This window comes from Gossypium arboreum, chromosome 6 (assembly GCF_025698485.1).
Source record: "Gossypium arboreum isolate Shixiya-1 chromosome 6, ASM2569848v2, whole genome shotgun sequence".
Taxonomy (NCBI): Eukaryota; Viridiplantae; Streptophyta; class Magnoliopsida; order Malvales; family Malvaceae; genus Gossypium; species Gossypium arboreum.
The window spans coordinates 56,761,044-56,767,707 of NC_069075.1; positions in this window are offsets into that span (position 1 = coordinate 56,761,044).

The window sequence follows — 6,664 nt, forward strand, 5'->3', positions numbered from 1 at the left end:
AGAAAGTGAATAAAAATGGCTATTTTGTATGTGTTACAGTTGGCACAGTGGAGAGGGGGTTTATAGCGAGTGAAAGAAGAAGATAGAAAGGCGTGAATTTTGTGAAGGGATATAAAGTTGGCGAGAATAAATATGTCCAATAAGAATTCTGCCCGCTTAGACAGATTAGTCAACTAGGTCACTTTTGATCAAATAGTGGGATCTAAAATTTCTTATATGCCCTCATTCTTGATGAGTCATAAGTGATAGTACGATAATACGAATTGTGTTGACAATAAAGTCTAAGTGCGTCGACAATGGTACCTAATTATTCTGCAAAAAAAAAACAAGAAGTAAAATAGACTTTAAGAAAAAAATAAAATAAGATCACATAATGATAAATTCAATAAAAATTAAATTTTTCGACCAATTTAATGGTCCCTGCCTACTTTTGAATAACATTCCCAAAATAGTATTTCAACCACTGTCCATTTACTTTGAACTAGTGTCCATCATGTAAATCTTTGATTGTGACTGCACCATGAGGAAATACTTTGACAGCTTTGAAAGGTCTAGACCAACATGAGCACAATTTACCAGGGTGCAATTTCAGTCTAGAATTGAATAATAAAACTTGTTGACCGTGATAAATTGTCGCTACAAAATAATTCTGTCATGCCATCATTTGGTCTTTTCCTTGTAAATTGCAGTATTTTCATAGGCATTTCACCTAATCTCCTCTAGTTGAGTGATATCCAACAACCTTTTCTTTCTAGCAGCTTCATGGTCCATGTTCACTTGCTTAATTACCCACATTGCTTTGTGCTCCAATTCCACTAGCAAGTGACAAGCTTTCCTAGAAACCAATTAATATGTTGACATCCCTAATTGAGTTTTGTATGCTGTCCGCAATTCCAAAAAAGCATCATCTAGTCTGGAAGACCAATCTTTCCTCAAAAGGTTCACAACCTTCTCAAGAATGTTTTAAAATTGTTGATTCAATATTTCGGCTTGTCCATTAGTTTGCAAATGATAAGTAGTAGCCATTCCATGATTAACTCCATATCTTTTCAGTGCGGTTGCCACTTGGTTGCAATAAAAATGTGTACCTTAATCACTAATCAATGCCTTTGGTAAGCCAAAGCGGATGAGTATATGCTTGTTAAAAAATTTAAGCACTGTCTTTGCATCATCCTTGGGGACTGCAACAACTTCAACTTACTTCAAGACGTAGTCAACATCTATTAATATATAAAGATTTCCAAATGAACTTGGAAATGGTCCCATAAAATCCCTACACCAAACATCGAATATTCAACCTTCATAATTGGCTACTGCAACATTTCAATACATCGGGATATAGAACCTGTGACAGCCCAAAATAGACCCTAGCCGGAATGTGGTTTCGGGACCACTAAACCGAGTCATAAAAATAATTAATTGTTATATTCTATGCTTACTATGTGTGTGCATGCATATGTGGAAATTTCATTCTCTAATTTTACCCATTTGTATGAGAAAGTATTAAATAGGGATCAAAGTGAAACATGGTGAAATATGATAGGCTAATTTTAAATGGCTTGTTAGTACATGTTAACAAAAAGGTGGAGTTGCATGTCAAATAATCCCCTTCCTAAGGAGGAGTGGCCGGCCATGACAAGGTTATGGGCAAGGGAACATGTTCCCAACATGTTTTACTAAGGGATGATGTTAGAAATAATAAACAACTAAGCATGGGTGAGAAAAAAAAAAAAATGTGTGAGAGAGTAGCATCCCCCATTGCCGTGCAACCAAGAAGAGAAAACAAAAAAATTGGTTCATGCTTGCTCTCTCCCTTTTTGGCCGAAAATACTAAGAGGAAGAAGGGATTTTTGCTTCATTTCCTTTGTTTAGAAGAGATCTAGAAGGAGATTTGGCTAAGTTGCATCAAGATTAAGGTATGTATGAGGTTGTGTTGGGAGTTTCATGCATGGTTTGGTTGCTAATTTGATGTGCATGTTAGCCATGGCTCAAATCCTTGTTATGCCATGGAAATGGTATTTGGCCAAAGTTGTTATGGTGATAAAGCCATTGCATGCTAAGTGTGAAGCTTGATGATGATGCATGCAATGATGGATTGTCTACTCTTGAGTAAGATTTTGAGTTTTCTTTTTGTGTTTAACCATGATTGAAGTTGAATGGAGCATGATTGTCATATTCGCCATGATGCATTCATGAGCATGGTTCATGCTTCTTGCATGTTAGTTAAAATTTGTATTTTTGGATGGCTATGGACACCTTGAAATTCGGCCATGCTCATATTATATATATATGTTTGCACATGATGTTTTGGCTATGAAGTAAGTGATGAATATATTGGTTTAAAGAAGAAGATGTGGAAGAATGCTTGTGAAATTGCAAGCACAATTCGGCCTAGCACACATATAAGTGCTTGATGCTATATTATAAGTTTTGGGCCACAATGTGCAAAGCATTAACTACTTGAATTATGTGAAATAAAGTATGGATGTGTATTGATTATTGGTTATGTATGTATGAGCATTTGAATTCTACCCGGGCTAAGTCCCGAAGGCGAATATGCTTGTGATTATAATTGTGTTTGAGCCTTAGTAATGAAAATGAAATATGTATGTCCAATGATTATTGATGTATGTGTACATGAGAAATTGAATGATATCCGGCTAAGCCCAAGACAATTATGCTGGAAATTATATCCGGTTAAGACCAAGGCAATTGTGCTAGTGGCTATATCCGGGTTAAGACCAAGGCATTCGTATGCGAGTTATTCTATCCGGCTAAGACCAAGGCATTTGTGCACGTGATTATATCCGTTATATTCAAGAATCTTGGGATGGAGGTGAGTGTTGGTTGCTGTAATGAATTCAATTAGTACACTCGAAAAGCCCAAAGGATAAGGTACGTTATATGTGCATTGAAAGTCGACATGTTTGAGCAACATTCGCTCAATCGACTAATAAATTTCAGTTATTGAATTGATTGATACTTTGTGAAAGTATATAATGATGAAGTGTGAAGTAAGAATGTGTATTAATGAAATGATGCATTTGGCTATGTGAATGTATTGCTGTAATTAGAGCTGATTATATTCCTTGAGACTTACTAAGCGAAAAAAATGCTTACCCGTTACTTTGGCTCTCTGTTTTATAGATTTCGCTCGATAGCAATCGGATTCGGGATCAATAAAGTCGAAGTCATCCACACTATCCACGCCTCTATTTTGGTATAAATTTTGGTTGAACTTTGAAATGGCATGTATAGGACTACCCCTTGTTGGTTGAATATGTTGTGATGTATATATGTACGGCCATGCGAAAATGGCTCGTAAAAGTGAAGTATCGACTTAGACTAATTGTGGTTTGTATGTATATATTTGATGTCATAATGTGGCTATGGCTTGGAAATGGGAATGTTGGTCATATAATCAGCCATTGGCATGGTTAAAATGATCATATATGAACCTATGTATGGCAAGACTAGTTGGTTCATGGAGACTACCAAATAGGTAAGACCTACCTTAAAAACAGATGCTGCCAGCTGCAGTGACGTCAATGTGAAAAATCACCAAAATTCGTAGGAATGGAATTAAATAGTGAATAAGCTATGTAAATGAACCTTGATGAGTCTATTTTCATATGGAAGAAACGAAACGGTCATAGGAGTTACATGTTAAGAGATATTAAAGCTATTGTGAGACAGGGCCAGAATGGTTTCTGGGTTCCCTGTCGCAACTTTAAAAATTCACTATAAATTATCCAAAAATAATTAGGAGACATACCTTATATGTACAGATTCCATTTTGAGTCTAGTTTCATTAGAAACAAACTGCACCAGCATTAAATCCCTGTACAGAGAGATATTCAAGTTATACCACGGAAAGGTCAGAGCAGTCGATCCCTGTAACATGGGTGACTTTAACTAATAAACTGTACCAATTGGCCAGACCAAAAATTCTAGAAATAAATCCATGGATGGATATATGAGTCTAAATTCAGGGAAAATTTACGAAACCAGTTTCTGAGTTTTGAAACTCGAGATATGATTTTTAAGGCGACAGTGACGCAGTTTTCCAGCCTGACTGGAAATGTCAAATGGATGGGCAAAACAAGTGAACTTGGCTTGTTAACCCCTCGTGTCCGACACCGGCGATGGTCTCGGGTTCGGGGTGTTACAGAACCAGTGCGTTGACACATATTGTATTGATTCACAAAATTGTGGGCATCTTTGAATAATAAAGGCCAGTAGAATCCTGATTGGATAACCTTAATAGTAGTTCGCATGCCACAGAAATGACCTCCATAAAGAGCATCATGACATTGCTTCAAGATTGAAAGATCTCCTCTTCTGGAACACAACGCCAAATAATGTTCTCATTGTATTCCTTGAATAATTAGGGCTCATTCTAATGATACTTCACTACTTCACGAATAAATCTTTTTTTTATGGCCTGTGACACCAATGGGAGTTTTCTACACACTAGATAATAAATCTTTCAATCCAGACAGACGGTCTCCAACTTGATTCTTTGAACCTTTGTGATCTTTTATCTTAATGTTGAATTCTTGCAATAGTAAGATCCAGCATATCAGTTTTGGTTTTGCATCCTTTTTCGCAAAAAGATATCTCAATGTCAAGTGATCAGTAAATACGATAACCTTTGCGCTGACAAGATAAGAACAAAACTTGTCGAAAGCAAAGATTATAGCCAACAATTCTTTCTCTGTAGTGGTATAATTGATTTGAGCCTCTGTAAGAGTTTTGCTAGCATAATAGATGGCATGAAATATTTTTCCCTTGCGTTTTCCTAGAGCAACACCTACAGCAAAGTCGCTTGCATCTCACATAACTTCAACAGGTTGAGACCAATCTGGTGCAACGACAATGGGTGCATTTACTAGATGTTTCTTTAATTGAATAAATGCATCTAGACACGCATCGTCAAAGAAGAATTTTTTTTTTTGTTCAGTAATAAGCATAAGGGTTTTGTAATTTTTGAGAAATCTCTAATAAATCTTCTATAAAACCTCGCATACCCAATAAATCTACGAATCCCTTTCACATTTTTTGGTGGAGGTAATTTCTCAATGATTTCTACTTTCGCTTTGTCTACTTCAATGCCTTGACTAGAGATGTGATGGCCTAATAGAATGCCTTCAGTTGCCATGAAATGACATTTTTCCCAATTTAGAACAAATGTGCATCTTTACATCGCTTCAATACTTTATCCAAATTGTCAGCGCAATGATCAAAATCATTTCCATAGATTGAGAAATCATCCATAAAAACCTCTAAAGAATCTTCAATCATATACAAGAATATTGCCATCATGCACATTTGAAATGTGGCTGGTGCGTTGCAAAGACTGAAAGGCATACAGCGAAAAGCAAAAGTACCAATGGGATAGGTGAAAGTTGTTTTCTCCTAATCCTCTAGTGCAATAGAAATTTGATTGTACCCAGAATAGCCATTTAAGAAGCAATAATAGGCTCTTCCAGCAAGCCTGTCCAACATTTGATCAATGAAAGGAAGTAGGAAGTGGTCATTCCTTGTGGCAGCATTAAGTTTGCGATAATCCATATAGACTAGCCATCCTGTAGGAATGCATGTAGGAATTAATTCATCTTTGTCATTTCTAACCACAGTGATGCCACTCTTTTTAGGACCGCATTGCACTGGACTTACCCAATTGCTATCAGAAATAGGGTAAATAATTCCAGCATCAAGCCATTTTATAATTTCTTTCTTGACAACTTCCTTCATCTTCTCGTTTAACCTTTTTTGTTGCTCAATTGATTGCTTGCCTTCATCTTCCAAATTGATCTTGTACTTGCAAAAAGATGGACAAATGCCTCAAATATTGGCACTACTCCAAGCAATAGCTTATTTATATTGCTTAAGAATATGGACCAATTTCTCTTCTTGAGTTACATCTAGTGTTGCGGAGACAATAACTGGGAGAGTATTATTAGCACTTGAAAGATGTATTTAAGTTGAGTAGGTAGTGGTTTCAATTCTAGGGTAGGAGCTTCGTCAATAGATGGCTTGAAAATTAGATTTGTTTTGTTGGCTAAGTCTAAGGATTCAATCTGCCATCCATGTCTGAGTTCAATATTATTAACTTCAACCATGCTATCACAATCATCTAAGAATTCATCATCAAATGTCACTGCAAACTCCTTAGAAAGTATTATGCTTTGGTTATTGAATTATTCCTCAATTAGATCATCTAGCACATCGACAATACGCCATTCTTCTTTATCCTTGCATTGAATAGATTCAAAAACACTGAAAGTAACATGCTCATCATTAAGTCGCATTGTCAGTTCACCTTTGTAAACATCAATAAGAGTTCATCCGGTGGCAAAAAATGGTCGTCCCAAGGTTATGGTAACCTCCTTGTCTGCCTCACAGTTAAGTATGATAAAATCAGCCAGAAAAATAAATTTATCCACACGAACTAAGATGTCTTTGATTTGTCCTTCAAGTTGAGCCAAGGATTACAATGCCACTATAGTAGGTTTCATGTGACCAATTCCCTACTTTCTAAAAGTAGATAGTGGCATTAGGTTAATGCTAGCTCCCAAGTCACGTAAAGCCTTACCCAAATAATGGTTGCCAATTGGAGATGGGATAGTAAAGCTCCAATGATCTTTCATTTTTGGGCAAC